Source organism: Pristiophorus japonicus, chromosome 14, assembly GCF_044704955.1.
Source record: "Pristiophorus japonicus isolate sPriJap1 chromosome 14, sPriJap1.hap1, whole genome shotgun sequence".
NCBI classification, from domain to species: domain Eukaryota; kingdom Metazoa; phylum Chordata; class Chondrichthyes; family Pristiophoridae; genus Pristiophorus; species Pristiophorus japonicus.
In genome coordinates, this window is record NC_091990.1 from 56,544,236 (window position 1) to 56,571,469 (window position 27,234).

Consider the following 27,234-nt stretch of genomic DNA (forward strand, 5'->3'; position numbering starts at 1 on the left):
CTCTGGGTAAAGCCATTTCCCCTCAAATCACCTCTAAACCTCCTACCAATTACTTTAAATTTATGCCCCCTGGTTGTTGATCCCTCTGCTAAGAAAAATAGGTCCTTCCTATCCACGCTATCCAGGCCCCCCATAATTTTATACACCTCAATAAGGTCTCCCCTCAGCCTCCTCTGTTCCAAAAAAAACCATCTCAGCCTATCCAATCTTTCCTCAGAGCTAAAATTCTCCAGTCCAGGCAACATCCTCGAAAATCTCCCCTCTCTGGTGCAAGCACATGCACTTTTATTTCCTTCCTCTCCAATACTAGTGAAGGAACGTTGGCTATACTGACAGCATAAAATACTTTTGGTGTAAGGGTTTGTTTTCATATACCATAGGTTTATATTCATGGTGGGTTTTGATTGGTCAGCTTTTGTGAGTGGTCAATCTATGGGCCAGGCTCCCTTGGGAGACGGTGGAAGCAGACTTTCAAATAAAATTAGATAGATTTCTTTCAGAAAATAACTCTTTGGAATAGAGTATATGTATAATTTGAGACATGAGATGTGATGAGTGTAACGTGCTCAGGAGGGACAGGTGACTGTGGACCTCTGTGGACCTCTGGTTCCCAAAGCTCTCCCCCACTGGGGGTTTTCCTTACCTCTGTCTGGGTCTGTTGTAGACTCATTGATTGAGACTCATCGCTGTGATTGGTCAACAACTTCATTATCATGTGACTACTAGTGTTATATATATAAACCTGTAAATACCATGTTTAATGGCCAGAGGGCACATCCCCTGGAGTCCCAAGGGATCCCACAATCCCTTGGGAGCACCTGTACATAAGGAGGCCTCACAGGCTGAAGAGGCACTCTCGAGACCTGTAATAAAGGACGACAGTCACACCTTACTTTCAGCTTGCAGTATTTGGTCTGACTCTTTATTCGAGACATAACAACTGGCGATGAGATACAGATGACAAACCCCACCGCAACAATGCAGAGAACCGTGGGCATCCTGGAGAAATTTTCGGAGGGAGATGATTGAGAAACCTTCGTGGAGGGACTCAACCAATACTTTGTGGCCAACGAGCTGGAAGGAGAAGCGAATGCTGCCAAATGAGGAGCGATCCTCCTCACCGTTTGTGGGGCACCAACGTATGGCCTCATGAAAAACCTGCTTGCTCCAGCGAAACCCACAGAGAAGTCGTACGATGATTTGTGCGCGCTGGTCCAGGAGCATCTAAACCCGAAGGAAAGCGTTCTGATGGTGAGATATCGGTTCTACACGTACAAGAGATCTGAAGGCCAGGAAGTGGCGAGCTACATCGCCGAGCTAAGGCATCTTGAGGATATTGCGAATTTGAAGGACACTTGGAACACATGCTTAGGGACTTCTTTGTACTTGGCATTGGCCATGAAGTAATACTTCGCAAACTTTTGACTGTAGAGTCCCCAACCTTGAGTAAAGCCATAGCTATAGCCCAGGCGTTTATTGCCACCAGTGACAATACCAAACAAATCTCTCAGCACAAAAAGTAATGTTGTTTTTGAATCGTAATGTGCAGGGCAAGACTTACATACCTGTACTGCATGTCCATAGGTGACTTAGAGTCCACCATCAAGGGTGGTGAATGCAAGGCCATTAACACTTGGTTGACGCTGCGGGGGTGATCATCGTTTCCATTCATGCTGCTTCAAAGGATACGTTTGCAAGGGCTGTGGATCTATGGGACACCTCCAACGTATGTGCAGGCGAGCTGCAAACCCTGCTAATCCTGCAAACCACCAAGTTGCAGAGGAGGACAGATCCACGGTGGATCACGACGAACCAGAGCCTCAGACTGAGGAGGCAGAGGTATATGGGATGCACACGTTTACCACAAAGTGTCCCACGATAATGCTGAAGGTTGAATTAAATGGACTCCCGGTGTCAATGGAGCTGGCCACGGGCGCGAGCCAGTCCATAATGAGCAAAAAGACTTTCGATAAATTGAAGTGCAGCAAGGCCTCAAGGCCAGTCCTGACTCCCATTCGTACTAAACTGAGAATGTACACAAAGGAACTGATTCGTAAAGGACTCCTACGATGGAGCGGTGCACAATTTACCACTATGGGTACCGGGCGATGGCCCCACGCTGTTCGGCAGGAGCTGGCTCAGAAAGCTACGCTGGAACTGGGAGGATGTCCGAGCGCTTTTGTCCGTCAACGACACGTCATGTGCCCAGGTCCTAAACAAGTTCCCCTCACTGTTCGAACCGGGCATCGGGAAATTCCAAGGAGCAAAAGTGCAGATCCACTTGATTCCGGGGACGCGACACAACCATCACAAGGCGAGAACGCTACCATACATGATGAGAGAGAGGATGGAGATCGAGCTGGACAGGCTGCAACGAGAGGGCATCATTTCGCCGATCGAATTCAACGAGTGGGCCAGTCCGATTGTTCCAGTCCTCAAGGAAGACGGCACCGTCAGAATCTGTGGTGATTATAAAGTAACTATCAATCGTTTCTACCTGCAGGATCAATACCCGCTACCAAAGGCAGACGACCTATTTGCAACGCTGGTGGGAGGAAAAACGTTCACGAAGCTGGACTTGACCTCGGCCTACATGACGCAGGAGCTGGAGGAACCATCGAAAGGCCTCACCTGCATCAACACGTACAAAGGTCTCTTCATTTACAACAGATGCCCGTTTGGGATTCGATCGCCCGCGGCGATATTCCAGAGGAACATGGAAAGCTTGCTGAAGTTGATCCCGTGCACCGTGGTCTTCCAGGATGACATTTTGGTTATAGGTCGGGACACCGTCAAGCATCTGCAGAACCCTGGAGGAGGTTCTTAGTCGGCTCAATCATGTGGGGCTGAGGTTAAAACGCTCGAAGTGCATTTTCATGGCACCTGAAGTGGAGTTCCTGGGGAGAAGAATCGCGGCGGACGGCATCAGGCCCACCGATTTGAAGACGGAGCCAATCGAGAACGCACCAAGGCCACAGAACGTGACGGAGCTGCGGTCGTTTCTAGGGCTCCTGATCTACTTTGGTAACTTCTTACCGGGTCTTAGCACATTGTTAGAACCACTACACTCTTTACTGCATAAAGAAGATGAATGGGTATGGGAAAAAGACAAGAAAATGCCTTTGAGAAAGCTAGGAAACTATTATGCTCAAACAAATTGCTTATGTTGCACGATCCATATAAACGTTTGGTACTAGCATGTGCTGCGTCGTCATATGGTGTCACGTGTGTATTGCAACAAGCTAATGAATGAGGGAAATTGCAACCGGTTGCTTATGCAACCAGAAGTCTCTCTAAGGCTGAGAGTGCCTACAGCATGATCAAAAAAGAAGCGTTAGCGTGTGTTTATGGAGTAAAGAAAATGCATCAATATCTGTTTGGGCTCAAATTTGAATTGGAAACTGATCATAAGCCACTCATATCCCTCTTTTCTGAAGCAAGGGGATAAATACGAATGCATCGGCCCGCATCCAGAGATGGGCGCTCACGTTGTCCGCATACAACTACGCCATCCGCTACAGGTCAGGCACAGAAAACTGTGCTGATGCTCTCAGTAGGCTGCCATTGCCCACCACAGGGGTGGAGATGGCACAGCCCGCAGATTTAGTTCTGGTAATGGAAGCATCCGACAGTGAGCAATCACCTGTTACCGCCCGACAGATTAGAAGCTGGACGAGCCAGGACCCCTTACTGTGTGCTCCACGGGAGTTGGTCCAGTGTGCCGTTAGAGATGCAAGAAGAAATAAAACCGCACCAGTGGCGCAGAGATGAAATGTCTATACAGGCAGACTGTCTCCTATGGGGTAATCGGGTAGTGGTGCCAATAAAGGGCAGAGACACCTTCATTTGTGACCTCCACAGTACTCACCCAGGCATTGTAATAATGAAAGCAATAGCCATATCCCACGTGTGGTGGCCCGGTGTCGATGCAGACTTAGAGTCCTGCGTGCACAAATGTAATACATGTTCACAGTTAAGCAATGCACCCAGGGAGGCGCCACTAAGTTTATGATCCTGGCCCTCCAAACCGTGGTCCAGGGTCCATGTCGACTATGCAGGCCCATTCTTGTTCCTAGTGGTTGTAGATGCGTACTCCAAATGGATTGAATGTGTGATAATGTCAGCAAGCACGTCCACTGCCACCATTGAAAGCCTGCGGGCCATGTTTGCCACGCACGGCCTGCCTGATGTCCTTGTGAGTGATAATGGGCCGTGCTTTACCAGTGTCGAGTTCAAAGAGTTCATGACCCGCAATGGGATCAAACATGCCACATCTGCCCTGTTTAAACCAGCATCCAATGGTCAGGCAGAGCGAGCAGTGCAAACAATCAAGCAGAGCTTGAAGAGGGTAACTGAAGGTCACTGCAGACTCGCCTATCCCGAGTCCTGCTTAGTTACTGCACAAGACCCCACTCGCTCACTGGGGTTCCCCCCGCTGAACTGCTCATGAAAAGTGTAAAGTCCTGTCCCCTCAGTACAGATTCACACGAGGCATGTAGTAAAGTCAAGGTCACTCTGGACCTGCATCTTTATTTCACAGCTCTGAAATGCTGCACTTGCCTGAGACCTGTCCTTATATACCTGTCTCTTGCAAGTGCACCCCTGGTGGTAAGGTATGCTGGTGGTTACAGGTCATATCTTATTACAGTCATGTATAGCATGTTAGGATACAGTTATATATAATAATGTAAGATACATGACATCACTCTCCCCCAAGGTCTTATTGTCTTTATAGGTTCAGTCTCTCAGGTGGTCTACACTCTCGCGTGGAGCGTCTGAGGTGTGGTTCAGTTGTTTGCCTTGGTGTCTGTTTTTCTTTGGGTGTGGTTGCTGGTATCTCGCCTGGGCTGTCTATTTCAATTGGTGTGATTGTTGTTGACTCGCCTGGGCTGTCTGTTGGGATTGCCCTTTCCTCAGGTTGTTCCCTCTGTCTGTCCACCAGGTGTGGTGCGAGTTCCACATTGTAGTCTGCCTCTGGTTCCGCAGTGTTGTTGGTAAATCTGCTTTTGACTTGATCTACATACCACCGGCAGATTTTGCCATTGTCCATTTGTACTACCAGTAGCCTGTTTCCTTCCTTGCCCATTACTGTCCCTGCAAGCCATTTGAGAACCCTGCCATAGTTTAGTACAAACACTGTCCCCTATCTCATTCCATCTCCCCCTCGAATTTCTGTCATGGTACTCAGTCAGCTTACGGCACTTTGCCTCAACGATTTCGTGCATGTCTGGGAGGATTAATGAGAGCCTTGTTTTTCAAGTCCTTTTCATCAACAGTTGCATGGGGGGGATCCCAGTCAGTGAGTGTGGACGGGATCTGTATGCCAGCAGCAGTCGCGACAGGCAACCCTGCAGCGTGGGACCTTGGATTTTAAGCATGCCTTGTTTAATGATTTTCACTGCTCTCTCCGCCTGGCCGTTGGAGGCCGGCTTGAACGGTGCCGTCTTGACGTGATTTATGCCGTGGTCAATTATAAAGTCTTGGAATTCTGCACTGGTGAAGCACGGACCATTGTCACTGACCAATATGTCAGGGATTCCGTGCATTGCAAACATGGTTGCGAGGCTCTCCACAGTGGTGGAGGTTGTGCTCGAGTTTAAAATGGTGCATTCGATCCACTTTGAAAATGCATCTACAACTACGAGGAACATTTTGCCCATGAATGCGCCCGCATAGTCTACGTGCACTCGTGACTACGGTTTGGTAGGCCAGGGCCAGGGGCTCAGTGGAGCCTCCCTGGGGGCATTGCTGAGTTGGGCACAAATGGTGCACCTTCGGACACAGAGCTCCAAGTCCGCGTCAATACCAGGCCACCAGAAGTGGGATCTGGCTATGGCCTTCAGAGAACGATCCCCGGGTGCTCGCGGTGGAGCTCCCGGACAAATGCCTCTCTGCCTCGCAGAGGCATGACTACTCGGCTGCCCCACATCAGGCAGTCTGCTTGTAGTGATAGCTCATGTATGCGCCTGTGAAAGGGTATTAATTCCTCGGGGCAGGCATCGCGAGCCTCTGCCCAGTCACCCGGTTAGGACACATCTTTTTACTAAGGATAATGTGGGGTCGCTGGCCATCCAGGCTCTGATTTGGCGAGCCGTCATGGGTGAACCTGTTGACTCAAAGACATTGATTGCCATGACTATCTCACAGTCCTGTTCGTCAGACCCTTCCATGGTCGCCAGGGGTAGCCTGCTGAGCGCGTCGGCACAGTTGTCTGTGCCTGGTCTGTGCCTTATGGTATAGTCGTAGGATGCCAGCATGAGTGCCCACCATTGAATTCGCGCCGAGGAATTGGCGTTTATTGCCTTGCTCTCAGATAGGAGGGACGTGAGGGGCTTGTGGTCGGTTTCTAATGCGAACTTGGCCCCGAAAATGTATTGGTGCATCTTTTTGACACCGTACACGCACGCGAGCGCCTCCTTCTCTACCATTCCGTACCCGCGCTCCGCCCGCGAAAGTGACCTGGAGGCATAAGCTATGGGTTGTAATTTGCCCGCACCATTGACATGTTGCAAAACGAACTCGACGTCATACGCTGACGCATCGCATGTGAGAACTAGCTTTTTACCTGGGTCAAAGAAAGTCAAAACACTATTGGAACACAGAAGGTTGCGTGCCTTATTAAAGGTGCATTGCTGGGCGTCCCCCCAAAACCATCGCACCCCTTCCTGAGTAGCACGTGGAGAGGCTCCAGCAGCGTGCCTAAGTTCTGCATAGAGTTCCCAAAGTAATTGAGTAGTCCGAGAAAGGTGCGCAGTTTTGAGACATTCCGGGGCCTGGGTGCCAGGCGAATTGCTTCTGTTTTGGACTCTGTTCGGTGGATTCCATCAGCGGCAATCCTTCTGCCCAAAAATTCAAACTCGGGTGCGAGAAACGGGCACTTGGATTTCTTGACTCGTAGGCCTACCCGATCCAACCGCTTTAGTACTTCCTCCAAATTACGGAGATGGGAGTCGGTGTCCCTGCCCGTGATAAGTATGTCGTCTTGAAATACAACCGTCCCCGGGATGGACTTGAGCAGACTCTCCATGTTGCGCTGGAATATGGCAGCTGCCGACCTGATGCCGAATGGGTATGGATTGTACATGAAAAGGTCTCTGTGTGTTGATGGTGGTGAGTAGCTTGGATTCCTCGGTCAATTCTTGCGTCATATACACAGATGTGAGGTCTAATTTTGAGAAAAGTTTACCTCCAGCCAATGTGGCAAATAAGTCCTCCGCTCTGGGCAGCGGGTACTGGTCCTGTAGGGAGACTCTGTTTATGGTAGATTTGTAGTCCCCACAGATTCGTACGGATCCATCAGGCTTCATGACTGGGACGATGGGACTTGCCCAGTCGTTAAATTCCACAGGTGATATAATGCCTTCCCGCAGAAGCCTGTCTAGTTCGTGTTCAATCTTTTCCCTCATCACATAGGGTACAGCTCTGGCCTTGTGTGATGGACCGGTCTAGCATCCTGTGTGATGTAGATTTTGACTTTGGCCCCTTTGAAAGTGCCCACACCTGGCTGAAAGAGATGTTCAAATCGCTTTATAACTGTTGAGCAGGAGGTCCGTTCCTCTAATGATATGGCATGGACACCATCCCATTTCCAGTTTCATTTTGCCAGCCAGCTTCTCCCCAGCAGTGCTGGGGGGGTTCTCTGGGGACAATCCACAGGGGAAGTCTGTTCACCGTCCCTTTGTGTGTGACAGAGTGCATGGCGCTGCCGAGGACTGGTACGATTTCTTTGGTATAGGTCCTTAGTGTGGTGTCGACCCTTGTGAGTTTTGGTCTGTCTCTTTTATGCGGCCACAGTTGTTCAAATTGTTGAGCGTCCATGAGAGATTGACTCGCTCCCGTATCCGGATCCATGTTGACAGATATCCCGTTGAGTAGGACCCTCATCATTATAGGAGGCGTCCTGTTGTCGGAGCAGTGGCCATTTATCATGTTGACCCGCTGTACACCGGTGTCCCAGGTACTGTCCCCACTATCTTCTGGTCCGCTTTCCGACCCATCTGATTCGTATACCAACCGAGCTGCCATTTCTTTGCACATGCGGGCCAAATGCCCTGTATATTCACAATTTCTGCAAACAGCCTGCTGAAATCGACATCCCCTTGACGAGTGCCCACCCCCACACCTCCAGCATAGACCTGTTCCATTGTTCAAAGAGTTTCCAAAGAATGAGCTGCGTCTGGCTGATCTCTCTTGAGCTTCTCTCAGTTTTTAGATTGCTCGCATTGTGGGTTGATGAGGTGTGAACGGCCATTCCTGTGGCCCTTGATGGCCTCTGCCTGCTGTCGAGAGCCTGTTCTCCCGGTTTTGTCTGTGTGTGGGGTAGCAGTTTGTTTCGTGCTGTGAACTTCTTCTTCCGATATTTCGTTAGTTGTCGTACCTGCATTGTAAATCAACCTCGTTTCTTCTTCCCCTACCAAGAATGTCTGTGCAACCAGTGCTGCTGCCTCTAAGGTCAGGTTCTTGGTCTCTATGAGCTTTCGGAATATGCCTGCATGGCCTATTCCTTCAATGAAAAATTCTCTCAGCATTTCTCTCCTCAGTTCATCGGAGAACTCACATAAACTAGCCAACCTCCGAAGTTCCGCCACGAAGTCTGGTATGCTCTGGCCCACATAGCGTCTGTAGTTGTAGAACCTGTGTCTGGCCATGTGTAGGCTGCTCACTGGCTTCAGGTGGCCTCTTACCAGTGTGCTCAATTCTTCAAACGACTTGCTTGCTGGTTTCTCGGGTGCCAACAGATCCTTCATTAAAGCGTATGTTTTCGAGCCACAGCTGGTCAAGAGATGGGCTCTTCTCTTGTCTGCCTTATCGTCGCCTAACCAGTCTTTGGTTACAAAGCTTTGCTGGAGTCTTTCTATAAAGTCCTCCCAATTGTCTCCCGCATTGTACTTTTCATCTGATCCATTGTTCGCCATTCTGTGGATTCTGTAATCCCGTAACTTGTCGCCACTGTAAAGTCCTGTCCCCTCAGTACAGATTCACACGAGGCATGTAGTGAAGTCAAGGTCACTCTGACCTGCACCTTTATTTCACAGCTCTGGAATGCTGCACTTGCCTGAGACCTGTCCTTATATACCTGTCTCTTGCAAGTGCACCCTTGGTGGTAAGGTATGCTGGTGGTTACAGGTCATATCTTATTACAGTCATGTATAGCATGTTAGGATACAGTTATATATAATAATGTAAGATACATGACAAAAAGGGCACTTAAGACAAGGGTCTCGTTAGTCCACCTTGATCTACATGAACAGGTAGAGAGCAGGCTGCTTCAACAGAATACATATCATGATCGCATAACTGTGTCACGCCAAATCGAGATTAATGATCCTGTATTTGTGTTAAACTATGGACAAAGTCCCAAGTGACTTCCCAGCACTGTCGTGGCCAAAGTGGGGAGTAGGATGTTTCAGGTTAAACTTTCAAATGGACTCACCTGCAGGAAACACTTGGACCAAACCAAACTCAGATTCACAGACTATCCAGAACAACCCACAATAGACTCTAACTTTTTTGACCCTCCAACACACACCAGTGGGAACCGACCCAGCGGTTGACCACGAAGCAGAACCCATCACCCGCAGCAGCCCAGCAGGATTCACCACACCCAGCAGCCCAGCAAGGCCAGGTGCACAGCAGCCCAGCGAGAGCCCAACAAACGACTCACCAAAACCAGCATTTGCACCGAGACAATCAACCAGGGAAAGAAAGGCCCCAGATCGACTCACATTATAAATAGTTACACTATTGACTTTGGGGAGGAGTGTTGTTATATATGTAAACCTGTAAATACCATGTTTAACCACCAGAGGGCTCATCCCCTGGAGTTCCAAGGGATCTCATAATCCCTTGGGAGCACCTGTATATAAGGAGGCCTCACAGGCTGAAGAGGCACTCTGAGACCTGTAATAAAGGATTACTTTGAGCTTGCAGTATCTGGTCTGACTCTTTATTCAAGACATAACAACCAGGATGGTGGAAGGCGAACTGGATGGACCTTGGTCTTTTATCATCCAGCAATTGCTATGTTCCTATGTATGTTCCTATCTTCCTATCTGTGTTCCTATGTTCCTATATATCTTCCTATGTATGTTCTTCTTTTAGTTTTTAGCGTGGCATGTATTCTGTATACACACCCATATACAAAGGGACTGTGCATCTCAAGTTGCCCTGCTTGAAAAAGACAAGATGACAGTTGGGTTATTCACTAATGTGAGACTACTGTTTTGTAATCTTTTTTATAAACTCAGATAATAAACCATGAGAGTGAAGATTCAGCAGCTTTTAAGCTATGTCTTTAATCATGTCAACCTTGGCTCAGTGAAGCACTCTCACCTCTGGGTCATTCGCTTCCAGAGACTTGAGCACATAATCCAGGCTGACAGCCCCAGTGGAGTACTGAGGGAGTGCTGCACTGTCGGAGGTGTTGTCTTTCAGATGGGATGTTAAATCAAGGTCCCGTCTGCCCTCGCAGATAGATATAAAAGATTCACGGAACTATTTTGAAGATGAGCAGGCGAGTTCTGCCAGTGTCCTGGGCAATCCCTCAACCAACATTGTTAAAAACAGATTATTGGGTATGACATTGCCTGATAATGAAGTGCCTTGGAATGTTTTACTTGGTTATAGATGTATATAAATCCAAATTACTGTTGTTGTTGCTGTTTGTGGGAGCTTGCTTGGCGCAAGATGGCTGCCGCGTTTCCCACATTACAACAGTGACTACACTTCAAAAGTGCTTCATTGGTTGTAAAGTGCTTTGAGACGCCTTGAGGTTGTAAAAGGCGCTATAGAAATGCAAGTCTTTCTTTCTTCGGGTTTGAATCTTGTGATCAGAATTCAACCTTGACATCAGTCTCAGACTGGCTGACCCTACCATCATGTGATGATATCGCCGGTATAGTGGATCACATGACCGGGCCTGCAGAATCAGCAGATTATTGTTTAGGGTACAGAACAGAGCCGGTATAAACACTGTAATACTGTTTGAACTTGGAACACCTTTAAAGAGGGAATGGCTTCATGAACAGGTGTGTACTCTTTATTTAAAAATACACAACACATTTGGACGTAAATTACATAATTGCATCATCGCTTGCACTCGATCGTTTCATGATGTAACATTCCTACTCTCCTCCATTCCTAAAGATGTTTGGAAAACCCTTCCTAAATCAGGATGCAATGGTCCCTTTAAATAGAACTTGGAGTGGGTTGCCTTGTGTAACTTGGTGGAGTATTTTTGCAATGATTCTTTGAGTCAAGTTAATACAGTTGCTCCTTTACAATAGTACTCCCTTCCCCCTTTGCACAACCGGGTACAACCTGGCCGGTCAGTGTTCTATTGATAAGGATTCAGCTGTGTTATTTTCTCATATTGAAAACACAGGGCATTGAACTTGTGATGTGGAACATGATGCTGTGACTTCGATTAATCATTCACTAGAAATTCTCGGGTTGATAGGACAGCAACAACGATGTCAAAGCCTTAGACTGCGGACCCAACCAGATGTTGGCCACGCTTGGCAGGCTCGGGGAGGCCAGGGTCCTGATTGGTACCCCCGAGCGAGGCAACAGCTGGCAATCCTTACGTCTCCTGAAGGGGAGGAGGCGGGGCCCACTGAGAAGCCTCAGGTGCAAACGTTAAACTGTTGGTGTTCAGGGCCAGCTGCTTCACAAAGCTGAGAATCCAGTTCCACTTACTGCAAGACACAACTTGAAGGGAACCCGGGAGAGCAAGAAACACTCAGGTGAGCACTTCAGGCAAGGACAGAGACAGAGACTCACTGACTGTGAGCGACTGGGCTTGGTAATTACACTTGGGGGGTTGTACAGAAGTGTGAGAGAGAAGAGAAGAGAAGAGAAGAGAAGGGGGAGAGTGGAGAGAGCTAGTAAAGTGGTAGTAAAGCCTATACTCATTGCAGTTTAGAAGAATGAGAGATGATCTTATTGAAATGTATGAGATTCTGAGGTGGTTTGACAGGGTAGATGCAGAGAGGATGTTTCCCCTCGTGGGGGAATCTAGAACTAGGGGGCATAGTTTCAGAATAAGGGGTCGCACATTTAAAACAGAAATGAGGAAGAATTTCTTCTCTCAGAGTTGTGAATCTTTAGAATTCTCTACTCCAGAGAGCTGGTGAGGCTGGGTCATTGAATATATTTAAGGTGGAGATAGACAGATTTTTGATAAGGGAGTGAAGTGGGAAAGGACAGAGAGAGAGGAGGAAGGGGGAGAGAGGTAGTAAGTTGAAGAGGGGAGAGCAAAAGTGGGTTGACAGGGGAGTGTGCTGGCAGTGAGGAATCTGTGTGCGGGTTAGGGAACCTGTTAACTAGTGTTATAAAATCACCTCGGCAATATTGGGCTCTGTGTTTCCAGCTGTATTGAGCTACAGGATGTGATTGTAGTTTCAAGTTGCAAACCCAGTCAGCAATCTGTGCTTTTAACTCGTGGGAATGCTGAAACCAAATTAATTTGCTTTTTTTTGTCATAAAAATGGATTATAAATATAAATAAAGGAAACTCTCTGCCCTCCTAATTGTTATCAGCTGCAAGCTTGTCACTGCTGATGGCATCTGCTGTGGAGACATATCCTGCGATGTGGACAAAGTTGGGCTGTTTGCTCTCCTCTTCTGAAGGTGCTACTTCCCGTTGGGCATGGGTTGAGAGTGCCAACCAAACCTTGCCTGCCTTGCCCAAGTTGCCGTTCTCTGGATGCGAGATTAGGCCGCGGGCGTTAGCAGGCTCTTCGACCATGGGGAGCATCACGGCTTGTCCTCGGCTGACATCCACGCCGTCCAGCAGGGTGAGATCTGCGTGAGAACACCAGCGGCAGGTAGGGGCCATAAAAGGAGCGGTGAGCGGCGACTCGGGAGCAGTGTGGAGGCAAACCACTTCAGGGAGCAGCGCGAGCTGGTGCAGGAGGGCGACGGCAGCAAAGAGTGATGTCATCAAGGTCCAGGTCGGTGATTGGAGCGTGGGCAGATACAGCAGGAGCGACGAGAGACTGTGGAGGGATGTGATCGGGGCCCAGGAGAGGCGTGAGTTCAGGGCCAGGGGCCCAGGGGCAGCACGGGCCAGCCCACACTGTGATATGTGTGCGCACTAGGTCCATGCAGCAGAGCTGGTCTCCAGTCGTCTTGGTTAACCCTTGCCACTGGACCAAGACCTAGCTCTGTCAAGCCCGTGTGGTGGCTAGTGTGCAATGGCCACCACACATTAAAAAATCCACGCACACGCATCTTCCACCCTTCAGGATTTAGTTCATGACCTGGAATATTAGGTCCTTCATTGAAACACCTGTGAACTCATCGTTTTTTGGTGGAAGCAAGTCATCCTTGATTCGAGGGACCGCCTAAGATGATGACTAGCAGGTTGGTAATCCAGAGCAGGAGCCCTGCCCTATTTTGTTCCCCTTCCCTGGCACGGGGTGGGGTGGGGGCACTGAGGCTAATTGCAGCAGTCCCGCCATTGGCCTGACTCGGCAAAGGTCAGAGGTCGTACCTTGTCCGGATGTCTCAGTACCGCACCACACAGTGCTCGGAGCAGTTGGGGGAGGGCAGGGAGCCAGGAGATGTCTGACAGCTTCGATCTGTCCTTCTGAAAATAACCATGTTCATTTTAAAAAAAAAAGAAAATTTCAGGATGGAAATGTGAAAGAGTGAACCTTGTGTAAACTTGTTCGATTGTAATATTGAATCTGACTCTCAAGCTCTATTTACCCGGGGGGTGGCGATGTTTATTTTTTGCCGGCTAGGTTAAAGCTGCACAATGAACATGTCCTCCCGGTTCCCATGGAGTTAGCCTTTTGTTCATGAGATCGGTGTTGACGAATCCTGGGAATATCAATGGATTTTCTGTCCTCGAGCGTACAGCTTCCATGTCAGGAAATTCCAACCCTTAAAATGACTGACTTCTGACCCATGTTCAGTCAGCTTAGTGACTTGGGGCCGAAATTTAAACCCAAATTTTTCAGGAACAGGAGTTCATAAAATAATCCCTATAAACTCTTGTCAGGGCTGACGGCCATCCTTCATTTTGGTTGCTGTGGCTGAGAGGAATGAAGCATTCAAGTTCCCGCCCTCCTTACATCGAATCATACAGCACTGAAGGAGGCCATTTGGCCCATCGCCCCTGTGCTGGCTCTGTGAAGGAGCTGTCCAATTAATCCCACCCTCTTGTTCTTTCTCCATAACCCTGCAAATGTTTATGTTGAAGTACTGGCATGGGCTCGAAGGACCGAATGCTGTAACCATTCTATGATTCTATGAAGTATATATCCAGGAGTTATATGGTCCAGCCTTTCCTGTAGCACCATAAATTTTGCAGTCTAACTGTCAATCTCGCTTTGCTAATTCACTCTAAAATTTCCTGGTTTTCTAAAAGAAGAAAGACTTGAATTTATATAGCGCCTTTCATGACCACAGGATGTTGCAAAACACTTTACAGCCAATTAAGTACTTTTGGAGTGTTGTAAGGTAGGAAATGCAGCAACCAATTTGCACACAGCAAGCTCCCACAAACAGCAATGTGATACTGACAAGATAATCTGTTTTAGTGATGTTGGGTGAGGGATAAGTATTGGGCAGGACACCGGGGAGAACTCCCTTGCTCTTCTTCAAAATAATGCCATGGGATCTTTTACATCCACCTGAGAGGGCAGACGGGACCTCGGTTTAATTTCTCATCCAAAATTAGAATAAGTCGAAGTGAGCATAGTAGCGAATCAGCAGTGGCCCGGCCAAGGGTCAAGGGTTATCAGCCTTCAGTACGTGCAAGGTACAGAATACAGATGGGTCTCTCAAATGCACGATCACTGAACGAACCAAAAAGAAACTCTGGGTCGGGTGCGTTGATTCGAAACCCTGACTTTGTCCCCTCAGCTGTAAGGGAACCATTGCCGCTGTGTCTGAAATGCTCGACTGCAAAACTTTCCGGAGCCTGTGCAACGGTAAAAGGCAGGCAGAGTGAGAAGTGGGCTACAGCCTGATTTTCCGGGAGTATGGGAAAACATATCAATGTAAGTTAGGGGTGGCCAAATATATCGGTGTACGGGTGGGACCCAAACCAAGAGAATTGTGATTGTTATATTAAATCCATGCACAGAATGGGCGTTTGAATTCAATGAAGAGTTCTGTGCTGATATCGGGGCCCTGACTCATTTACCCTCACTGCACGGTAATCATTGAGTAATCTTTCACGCAGAAATCCCTTGTTTGTACTTCCTTATATTTTACTTTCTCTGTATATAAGTATACAATGTTTTGTCTGATAACGCTCTTGTGAAGTGCCTTGAGATGTTTTACTATGTTAAAGGTGCTATATAAATGCAAATTGCTGTTACCTGATGCACTGATCTCTCTCTCTCTCTCATTCTCCTGTATAGCTACCATTGTATTTTGTGTATGGTCTGTATGATACGGTATAGGTGACATTTTTTAATTTATTCGTTCACGGGATGTGGGTGATCTGGCAAGGCCGGCTTTTATTGCCCATCCCCAATTTCACTTGAGAAGGTGGTGGTGAGCCGCCTTATTGAACCTCTGCAGTCCTCGACTCCCACAGTGCTGACTTTGTTGTAATGGTTTGCTACAACTGAGTGGCTCGCTGGGCCATTTCAGAGGGCAGTTAAGAGTCAACCACATTGTTGTGGGTCTGGAGTCACATGTCGGCCAGACCAGGTAAGGACGGCAGATTTCCTTCCCTAAAGCACAGTAGTGAACCAGATCGGTTTCATGGTCACCATTACTGGTGCTAGCTTTTTAATTCCAGATTTATTTAATTAACTGAATTTATATTCCCCCATGATGGGATTTGCCTCTGGATTACTAGTCCAGTAACATAACCACTACACTACCTGTTATGTCTTTAATACGCTTATGAAAGATTCCATGAGGTCTAGTATTGTACTTGAGCTGTTGTGACCTTAGTCCCATTTATTGTAACTCCAGAGTGAGGCACAAGAATGATGGGCAGCCTTTTATACTGGGCCCTGCTCACCTATGCAGGTGACCATCAGGTCTCCCACCACAGTGCCCTCTGGTGGCACACCTTATGTGACTATACAGTTAGTATACATGGTCTACACACATAACACTACCGTACTCCTACTGATGCTGCTTCTGTGGCATAAATCAAGTGGGTAGGCTCATTTCTCTGTTAAAGTGAAGATCCTATGGTAATGAAGGTCACCAGAGTGATTCTGCCCTGATCTGCAGGACCTGGGTTTGGAGACTGGACAGAGCTGATGGTGCCGTCCAGCAAATGGCCCCCAAAAAAGCCCAATCAGCCCAGCAGCATTTTGTTTAAAACTCCCCCTGACCGAATCAAGAATCAACTCACTTCAGTCATTATCCCCTGATGCAAGTAACCCAAGCCTTTCACTAATTTTTGTTATTGTCTTGTTAGTTGAAAGTTGCACCCATATAAAGTTTCCGTACACTCCCAACAGTGGCCAGTTCCAAAGTCTTCAGGAATCAGAGGATGTGCGTGACTATAATTATTTTTAACACAAAATTGAACTGCTGATGGATTGTGCACGCTGTTGCTCGCTCACCCAAGTTTCCCAGCAACGTTGCTCTTTGACACTCTAAAGGGCAGCGGCGGTCAAAGTAGCTCGCATTCAGGAAATTTGCGATCGCCATTGATTTTAAAGGGGTCGGAGCATGTATATTTAACTTCTCACTTTCGGTGAGAGGGAGCGGGGCAAAGCTCCAGGGAAATTATAGCGTGGCATAAATGATGGCGTACGTGAGCTGCACCACGATTCCCTGGGACTTTAGTGTCGCAAAGTGGGCCCGACGACATAGGCGGGCAAGGCACCAGGAAATCCTGGGCTGGTGTTTGTAAAAAGGGGTGGAATTGTGAGGGGAGTGCAATCGGCTTTTCATTCACATTCGGCATTTCTCTCATGATTCCTGTCCTGCTGGAAAAAAGTCAACGAGCCTTAATGAAATGATGTAAGCAAAGCATTTATGCCTTTGTTACGGCTTCGTTAAAGGCCAACTGGGAGATACACGAGCAATGCTGCACAGCTGAGATTGCTCTTTCTAAAGTGAGTCTTTAACCCCAGGTCAGACCTGTCATTAGGTTAACACATTGAGGTATCAGCTCAGCAGTGACGGAAGTGAATAGTGCACTACAGTATCCTACACTAGCTATTGGCGAACTTTGCTCGGTCAGAATTGGAAGAGAGTTGCTTAGGGTAGAAACGGGCATCATCATGGGCGGTCCCTCGAATGAGGATGACTTGCTCCCACGAGAGTTCATACATGTTTCAATGAAGGACCCGATGTTCCAATCCTGAACTCCAGTTGAGGGGGTGGAAGATGCCTGTGCGTGGATTTCTTTAACGTGTGGTGGCTGTTGCACATCAGTTACCACACGGGCTTGACAGAGCTAGGCCTTTATCCAGTGGCAAGGGTTAACCAGGACGACTGGAGACCTGCTCTGTTGCATGGACCTAGTGCGCACACATCGCAGTGTGGGCTGGCCCGTGCTGCCCCTGGGCCAGGCATAGGAGAATGGTGACACACACAAGGGCCTAGCCCAGGCAGTAGGTCTATCGCGATAGGTGCAGCTATTTGAGCTACCTGGTCAGAGACGCAGGCTCTAGAATAACTGTGACTGAGCTGAAGCACTTGGGCAAGAAGCCAAAGAAAGACATCCTAAAGTGATTTTCAGCCAATGAAGTACTTTTGAAGTATAGTCACTGTTGCAATGTAGGAAAACAGCAGACATTTTGTGCACAGCAAGGTCCCACAAACAGGAATGTGATAAGGACCCAATAATCTCTCTTAGTGATGTTGGTTGAGGAATAAATATTGTCCAGGACACTGGGGAGAACTCCCCTGCTATTCTTCAATATAATGCTGGGGGATCATTCATGGGATCACCTGAGAGGGCAGACAGGGCTTCGGTTTAATGTCACATCTGAAAGGCGTCACTTCCGACAGTGCGGCACTCCTTCAGCACTGCACTGGGAGTGCCCGCCCAGATGTTGTGCTCAAGCTGAGCCTCTACATTCTTCTGCACCACTGCTCCATAAATCCCTCCAGGTGTTTCTAGTCTTTCCTTACAACGTTCCAGTAGCTGTTGACAACTTTGGATATTCCCAATGAAGGGAAGTTCTGAATCGTTTCCGTGGCTACGATACAGCTTAACATCCTGAGGCCTAATCGTGGAAATACTGATAGTCAAACAGAATGTGGCTTCAAATTGTTTCAGTTCGCATGTGGTACCAAAACAAAACATTTCTAACCAGCTCTGCAGTGTTCGTGAGATGTTGGGGTTGCAAAGTAAGGCTTTTGACAGTAAATTTGCAGCAGATTGAATCAGTAATTAACTCTCTAGCAGAGAACCCTGGCAATCTCCCCTGCCCCAGATTTGTGTCAGAGGGCGAATTTACACACCAGGTTAGTCACAGGTTCATATCAGTATGATAGTGCTATCTGTGCTGTGTAAACAGGCCCTTTGTATGACACCACGATAAGTTTTTGATCTTCAGTATGTGTCTAGGCAATGAAGGATAACACTTGAGTTAGATGTGTTTGCTGAGATGCACTTAATCCAATCTTCTCCAATGTGCTTTTATATATTGAGGCATGCTCAAAGGGTAGAAAGAGCCTAGATCTTCCAATTGGTATTATTTTAGTGCCGATGGTAATCCCAGCACTAAAATAACACCGATTGGGCAACTAAGCTACTGCGACAGAGCGGGGAATTTTAACCCCTGAGAACGGGGTGGGTTGGGGTCGTGTGGAAGGTTAAAGAGTTAGAAATGTGATTCCCGACCCCATTCTGCCTCCAACCTGTCCACACTTCTGGTTTTAACGGAGGCAGGATGGGGGCGGCCAGCCAACCCACTCCCAGGAGGTGGGTCATTGTAATGAGGCTGGTGTGCCTCATGGTGATCTACCGTTTCAAATTTAACTCTGGCTGGTTGGGTTTCCAGAGCCTCAGGAAACCCTCCAGCTAAAGGGAGGCGAGGACTGCTGGATCCAGGAGGTAAGTGCCTTTACATTTAGCTCCTGGATCCAATGTCCCGGCCTCACCCACCCCCATGATCGTGGATCCCCTCCCCCTGAGACCGCCGATCCCCTCCCCAGGTTTCCGATCCCCCCCCCCCTCTCCCCACGATGCCGATTGAATTATTGAATCTGCCTCCACCACCCTTTGAGGCAGTGCATTCCAGATCCTAACCACTCGCTATGTTTATAAAAAAAAACTCTCCTCATCTCTCTTTTTTGGTTCTTTTGCTAATTATTTTAAATCTATGGCCTTTGGTTACCAACTGTTGCACCAATGGAAACAATTTCTCCTTATTTACTCTACCAAAACTTTTTTAATTTGAATATAATTTTGAACACCTCTATTAAATCTCCTTTTGACCTTATCTGCTCAAAGGAGAACAGTCCCTTCTGCTCTGGCCTCGTCACATAAGTGAAGTCCCTTATCCCTGGTATCTTCCTGGTAAATCTCTTCTACACCTTATCCAAGGTCTTGACATCCTTCCTAAAGTCTACAATCTCCTGTAGCTGCACAATCCCCACCCTGAGATGTCTGCGCTCCTCTAATTCTGCCCTCTTGAGCATCCCTGATTGTAATCGCTCAACCATTGGTGGCCATGCCTTCTGTTGCCTAGGCCCCAAGCTCTGGAACTCCCTGCCTAAACCTCTCCGCCACTCTATCCTCCTTCAAGACCCTCCTTAAAACATACCTCTTTGACTAAGCTTTTGATCATGTGCCCTAATTCCTACTTATGCGGCTCGGTGTTAAATTTTTTATCTCAGAATACTCCTGTGAAGCGCCTTGGGCTGTTTCACTACGTTAAAGGCGCTATATAAATACAAGTTGTTGTTGTGATGCCCAAAATTGGACACAACACTCCAGCTGAGGCCGAACCTGTGTTTTATAAGGCTTTAGCATATCTTCCTTGCTTTTGTACTCCATTCCTCTATTTATAAAGCTCAGGATCCCGTATACTCTTTTTAACCACCTTCTCAACTTGTTCTTCCACCTTCAAAGATTTGTGTACATACACCCCCCTAGGTCTCATCGTTCCTGTGCCCCCTTTAAAATTGTATCCCTTCTATCCACTTATCCCCAGTTAGGGATTATTCTGTATAAAAAAAGACTCACTATAAAATGCACATTGTTGTGAGAGCTCAGCCTTGGATAGGTTTGATCTTTTTTCATGCGGTGTAGTATTTGGAGCTTTCTTGGTACCATCTGTTCATGAACTTGATAACTCATGGAGCGAGAAACCCTGGCGAACTTTACTTAATCACAACTTTCAGCTATAGAGCAAAAGTGTTTAAACATGTGATCTTTTGGCGTCTTAAATCCGAGCTGTCAGAAGTAGCTTTGTGGTTGCAGGCCCATTGATTATCTACCTTCTGTGCGAATGTTTGTTCCTCGTTGATTTATATCACTCCTCAAAGAGCTCGTGATGGTTTTAAATTGAGTCCGCGCGTGTCGGGATGGTGGGTCTTTTCTGGGGAATTTAATAGTGGAACTTCAAACTGAATATCATCAGCTCCGTTGTGTCCAATGTTTGTCTCCTTTGTTAGAGGCTCCAGTTGCGTTTTGTTTCTCATTCTAATGTGTTCCAGTAGTATGCAAGGAAGAAAATATATTGGGCTGAAAATTGCTGCCTTGCCGGGTGTGCACGATGTTCTCGGCGCATGATGTGCATGTGCCGAGAACCGGCTTTACCGATCTGTCAAAATATCTTTTGACAAATCCTAAGCATCCCCTCAGGAAGGCCATCCGCGGGGCAGAGATTGGGCTATTTGCCCAACACTTGCCCAGCGAATGTCCTTCAAACTCTTAAGCCTGGTAAAGGAGGCGCACACCCTACTTTTACCAGTGTAAGAGTTTTAAAATATAGAAAAATGTAATTTAATCACTCATTTTTATATTAAAAGCCCTGTCGGTTAAGGTAATTTAATTTGTAACCCTATTAAAACACATTAAAATACATTTCAAAAAAATAATTTGTTTTCTAAAACATTTAATTACATTCAATTTCAATTAATTTTGAATGTGAGATGTATTTTTAATTTATTGTGTTGTGTTTTTTGTTTTAGGGGGTTTTCTCGTTGATAGTAATGGGAGCCCACACAAACGGAGCTCCCATTATTATCAATGAGAATACTGCATAGTGATTGGTGGTCCAGGCCCGTATGATCTCAGGATACGCGTACCTGGAGGACTTGTTCACGTATGCTATACAGCGAATGGAGGCCTCCGACCCGAATCCTATGTTCTTCCAGGACCACCAGATTTTTTCGTAGATTTTTTTTGTGCTGGAGGCGTTCATACAAAGGAAGCTTCTGGGCCAAAAATTACGGTCGCTGTGTCTCAATGCACATCACAGACCTCAGCGCTAGTGTGTTCCTGTAAGAGGCGAATTTGAGAGAGATTTGAGCACAAAAATCCAGGCTGACTCGTCAGTCAGTACTGCGGGAGTGCTGCACTGTCAGGGCTGCTGTCTTTCAGGTGGAACATTAAACTAAGGCCCCTCTTCCCTCTCAGGTTGAGGTAAAAGATCCCATTGTACTATTTTGAAAAGAGCTGGGGAAATCTCCTTCGTGTCCTGGTCAATATGTATTCCTCAACCAACACCTAAAAACACCGATTATCTGGCCATTATCACATTGCTGTTTTGTTAAAGTTCCTAGCTTTTCCTTTGGGGTCCAGGCCGTGATCCTGGTGGTCCCGACATCTGCCATTTGACGGCATGGTATTCCAGGACTGACCAGGTGTGCCAGCACCGACTCTACGTTTGGGGGTCTCACTGAGGACCAGGAAAGCTGGATCTCCCGACGTGGGGAGTCCACTGGCCTTGCCCCCGGCCACACCGCGCCTTGCACCGACATCAATGCTGGGGGGAGGTGGAGGCTCCAATCCCAACTGGCCAATGGGGATCTCTGACTGACGGTCAGGACCAGGGCATGGGGCCATGGCCCAACATGTGACTTTTCTGGTGGCTTCCCGCTATCGTCACTGCTGGAGCGTGCCAGGAGAGAATCTAGGCTGTGATGACCCAGTTGGTCAAATATCCATCGGACATGGTCAAGGCACAGGTATGAAGAATGAAGACTTGGGTAAGATATTATTAGTCGCTTCTGGAAAGCTAGGAAACCAGATACCAGCAGAAACAAAAAAGAAAAATAAGAAAATTGAGTACAGCTGACGATTTACAATGCAATAATAAATTGTGATTAGTGTAAAACTTATTTCAGGTGCAAGACACACTTCATGCTGTTCAATAAAAATGCATTGAAACCACTCAAAGCCCTTTAGTTTCTGCTTTGATCAAGACCATTTGGAAGCTTTGTATCATAGATTACTACGTTACAACAGTGACTACACTCCAAAAGTACTTAATTGACTGTAAACGCTTTGAGACATCTGGGTGGTGAAGAGCGCTATATAAATGCAAGTCTTTCCTTCTTTAGAGTAATGGCCAATAACTCCTGTCAGTAAATCATCAGTCTGTAGTCATGACTTTCTAAAGCTGGAGTTAGATCTCTACATTGCAGCTCTTTGATTTCCCGATAAAGTACGTCTCTGCCCCATGATGTGTGGTGTACGACCTCCATATAGGAAGAACCAAACTGAGTGAAGCCGATTCTTGTCACACTGTGCTGTGACATTCAGGGTGAGTTCCGCACTGGGATCCTGAGGGGAGTGGTCTTGGAATGCACTCCAGAAGAACGGATTTGGAACTGACCTTTCACCAAATTATTTTTGGCGACTTCCCGGCACGATGCAGAGACAATGAGGTGGAAGTGTACGAAAGATCCAAATCAGGATTTAACTGTAACAGGCAAATGGAGAAGGAAGGCTGGTCTGAGATAATCCAGAGATCAAAGAATGGAACTGTAGCGATCTAACTATAGCCTTAGAAAGTCACTACCACAGGCTAATGATACAGTGGCAGGAGTTATTGACCATTACTGTATGACACAAAGCTTTCAAATGGGTCTTGACAAAAACAGAAATGAAAGGATTTGGAGTGTTTCAAAGCATTATATTGAACAGCACAGAGGGTGTATTGCACTCAAGATAGGTTTTAAACATGGTTCAATCATCCCTCACAATCTATATAATTTCTTCTCAACCCGGTGATGTATTTATTCCCTTTGGCATCTAGTTGTCTAGATGTTACCCAATCACTATATGCCTGGATATATTATTCAGAATGTATGGTGACCGATACCTTGTACAGTCTCTGATATAGTATAATGTGTCCGATTGCATGTACAGTCTCTGGTTATAATATACAGCGTTCGATAGCGTGTACAGTCGCCGATATATTATACCGTGTCCGATAGCGTGAACAGACTTTGATATAGTATACAGTGTCTGATAATGTGTACAGTGTCTAATATAATATACAGTGTCTGATTTAGTATACAGCATCCGCTAGCATGTAGAGTCTCCGATATAGTATACAGTGTCTAATAGTGTGTACAGTGTCTGATTTGGTATACATTGTCCGATGGTGTGTACCGTCTCCTATATAGTGTACAGCATCCGATGGCATATATAGTAGTGTCCTATAGCATGTTCATCATCCGATTATAGTCATAGGAATCGAGGAAGACTTGCTTCCACTCCTGAAGTGAGTTCTTTGGTGGCTGAACAGTCCAATATGAGAGCCACAGACTTTGTCACAGGTGGGACAGATAGTCGTTGAGGGAAGGGGTGGGTGGGACTGGTTTGCCGCACACTCTTTCCACTGCCTGTGCTTGATTTCTGCATGTTATCGGTGATGAAACTCGAGGTGCTCAGCGCCCTCCCAGATGCACTTCCTCCACTTAGGGCGGTCTTTAGCCAGGGACTCCCAGGTGTCAGTGGGGACGTTGCACTTTATCAGGAAGGCTTTGAGGGTGTCCTTGTAATGTTTCCCCTGCCCATCTTTGGCTCGTTTGTTGTGAAGGAGCTCTGAGTGGAGCACTTGCTTTGGGAGTATACTGTGTCTGATAGCATGTACAGTCTCCGCTATGGTACACAGGTTCCGATAGCGTGTACAGTCTCCAATATAGTATACAGCGTCTGATAGTTTATACAGTCTCTGATATAGTATATAGTGTCCAATAGCATGTACAGCCTCCGATATAGTATAGTGTCCAATAGAATGTACAGACTCCGATGTAGCATACAGAGTCTGACAGCGTGTACAGTGTCCGATATAGTATACAGCATCCGATAGTGCATACAGTATCTGATATAACCCATTCTGCACCTAATCACTTTATATTGCTGTCTTCTTCATGTACATATGTTTGTTTCTCTCTCCCTCCATTCCTTATAAGCTATTCCTCTATAATGAGCAAGAACTTGCTGTAGCATGGTGCTTATAATTACTCACCCTAAATACCTGTGGTGAACTTAGTTTGTGCTTAGTTTGTATCTACTGTGTAAATACAGCAACTTTACCAGATTCAATGCTCGTTAACGGTAGGGCGGCGCAACTCAGACAGCAACTTTCAATATTGGTATTTAACCGCGCATGTTCCCCTCGCCTGAAGTTGCTATACCATTTACCAACGGCTTATGGTCTACAGGGCTGTAGTGATACCCGTCTTCCTGTATGGCTCAGAGGTGGACCATGTACAGTAGACAACTCAAATCGCTGGAGAAATACCACCAACGTTGCCTCCGCATGCTTGACACAAGACTCCCAAAGCAAGCGCTCTACTCGGAACTCCTACACGGCAAGCAAGCCCCAGGCGGGCAGAGGAAACACTACAAGGACACTCTCAAAGTCTCCTTGATAAAATGCAACATCCCCACGACACCTGGGAGTCCCTGGCCAAAGACGGCCCTAAGTGGAGGAAGAGCATCCAGGAGGGCGCTGAACACCTCGAGTCTCGTCGCTGAGAGCATGCAGAAAACAAGCGCAGGCAACGGAAGGAGCGTGCGGCAAACCTGTCCCACCCACCCTCCCTTTCCCTCAAAGACTGTCTGTTCCACCTGTGACAGGGACTGTAATTCCCGTATTGGAGTGTACAGCCACCCGAGAACTCACTTTTAGAGTGGAAGCAAGTTTTCCTCGATTTTGAGGGACTGTCTATGATGAAATAACGACGACATCATTAGCCTGACTGTTACTTTGACAGCAAAATCTGGCCCAGTATCTTCACGGTTTGACGAAAGGCTGTGCCCGAAACATGAAGGTTTTCCCCTCTGTACGGATGCTGCCTGTCACGCTGAGTGTCCCCAGTGTGTTCTGGTGTTGTGTTAAACTCCGCGAACACTCCCTTGTGCTGTGAATCTCCGCGTCACCTCATCCGCATTACCACCGACCTGACACCATTCCATTCCCCACAGCAGCGCCAGTCTGAGCGAGACGGTCAATTGCTGCCAAAATAGGGCATTTTGTTGTAGGCTGTGTGGAGCCCAGCCCACTGTGAAATGTCTTGAATCTCCCCAAACTCTCCACATATCGCCAGAAGAAAGGAGACTTTTATCCCATCAGCCTGGGCTCAATTCAAACCCAGAACGTATGGGGTTGAAAGGCCAGTCAGGATGCAATATAAATAGTTACATTTATATAGCGCCTTTCACGACTTGCGGATGTCTCAAAGCGCTTTACAGCCAATGAAATACAGTAATCTGCACTGATATTCAATTAAACATCACTTGGGGAAACTGCAATCGGACAGTGAGGTGCACTGATATTCAATTGAACATCTCTTGGGAAAACTTCATAAAAGTTTGACACATTTGGGGAAAATAGCTAGCTGAAAGCCAGTGGTCACACAGAGCTGCTGTTATTAACAGTGCTATATAAAGAGAATCTATAAACGGTCTCCTGCTTTCCCACCTTCCCTGTGACGTTTCCCCCGCCCCCGCTGAAACGACAAACTATTTCTCTGGTCGTGGGTTGAAATAGACGTAATTACACCCAGTGAGTGCAGTTCCTGGCCGCGCTTGGGAGGCTATTAAATAAACCCTACTGAGAGCTGCAGTCGGCACCAACCCCTTGGCAAGTATTTCCTGTTGCTGCCTTAATGCTGAACAGATTCGCTGCTTCTTCCCAATTCCCAGCCAGAAGAGGTCCTGGCTCCTGTAAACTCGTTCCCCAGCTCTGCCGAGGCTGCAGGAGGTTGAGCGGCGAGGACAGGGCGAGAGAGGCAGAGGCGAGGTTCCGGAGGGAGCTGCTATCCCGGTAAGTACTCATGTCCTTTTTTGGCTCTCCCTCCCCTCTCCTCGAGGTCATGTAGAGTCAATATTCTCCCCTCCTCCCCCCACAGTCTCTGCAATTAGCTAATGAGCGCCTGGGAACATCTGGAAGGAAGTGGGTCCACCTTCTCTTTGCAAACCGCTTGCTGGGAGAGAGACAGAGTTCCCCGCGGGCAGTCTGAGTGTACCGGGGCACTTTGCTTCACTGAAAGCCCTTTCCAGTGTCCCAGGCTGCTGGAGAGAGTCGGTCCGTGAATTCACATCTCACAGGATGCCCCTTTGCAGTCTCTGAGCTGCAGACGGCTGGGCATTTTTAAGGTCGGTAAGTTGAGATATTTTAATTTTTCCTGTTTGAGTTCTTTTCTAAAATTGTGCACCAGTTACTGCTGAAGGTATTTGAGAATCTGCGGGGAAACATACGATCAGACCACTGTCGACCAATGTCAGTGCAACAAGTTAAAGGAAGACATTATTTGTGGTGAGCACTGTGGTGCCGGCTCTCTGCCTCTTCCCTCGGCGTGAGGTCAGTGCTCTGCCATGCACCGTAACGGCTCTTCCATTGATTGCACTGTGCGGTAGGGCACTGGGAGTTAATCCTCAACCTGAACTCCAAGGGCAATCTCTGGGCTGTCTGCAGGGAGCAGCGGAGGCCAAACCTTGCCCCCCGCCCCAGAAAGTGCGGGCCGTCCCGTGGAACTGAGTCGACATAGTGGGGAACAACTGGCACTGGATTTAAAGGGACAGGGTCTGAGAAACTGAATTTAAAGGGACAGGGTCTGAGAAACTGAATTTAAAGGGACAAAAGGGACTGAGAAACCAACACACTAGATTTACATGGATTTAAAGGGGCAGGTTCTGTGTAAGCAACACTGGATTTCAAGGGACAGGGTCTGAAACTCTCTCCCTGGATTTAATAGGACAGGATCTGAGAAACTGACACTGGATTTAAAGGGACAGGGTCTGAGAAAGCAACATTGGATTTAAAGGGACAGGGTGAGAACCTGACACTGGATTTAAATGGAGGGGGTTCTGAGAAACTGGAT

General features: G+C 47.4%; 1 protein-coding gene across 5 annotated transcripts in view; it reads left to right on the forward strand.

Moving 5' to 3' along the window:
* eva1ba (eva-1 homolog Ba (C. elegans)) overlaps window positions 1-27,234 on the forward strand; it is a 123,797-nt gene that overhangs the window by 13,739 nt on the left and 82,824 nt on the right. For 2 of the 5 annotated variants that reach the window (XM_070899229.1, XM_070899224.1), the window contains exon 1: window positions 25,898-26,177. The exons of 1 other annotated variant lie outside the window; for it this stretch is intronic. The gene's annotated coding sequence lies outside the window, so the exon portion shown is untranslated. Of the gene's footprint in view, window positions 1-25,897; window positions 26,178-26,286; window positions 26,514-27,234 lie in introns of those variants that run through there. 2 more of the 5 variants (XM_070899225.1, XM_070899226.1) reach the window with 2 other exon arrangements.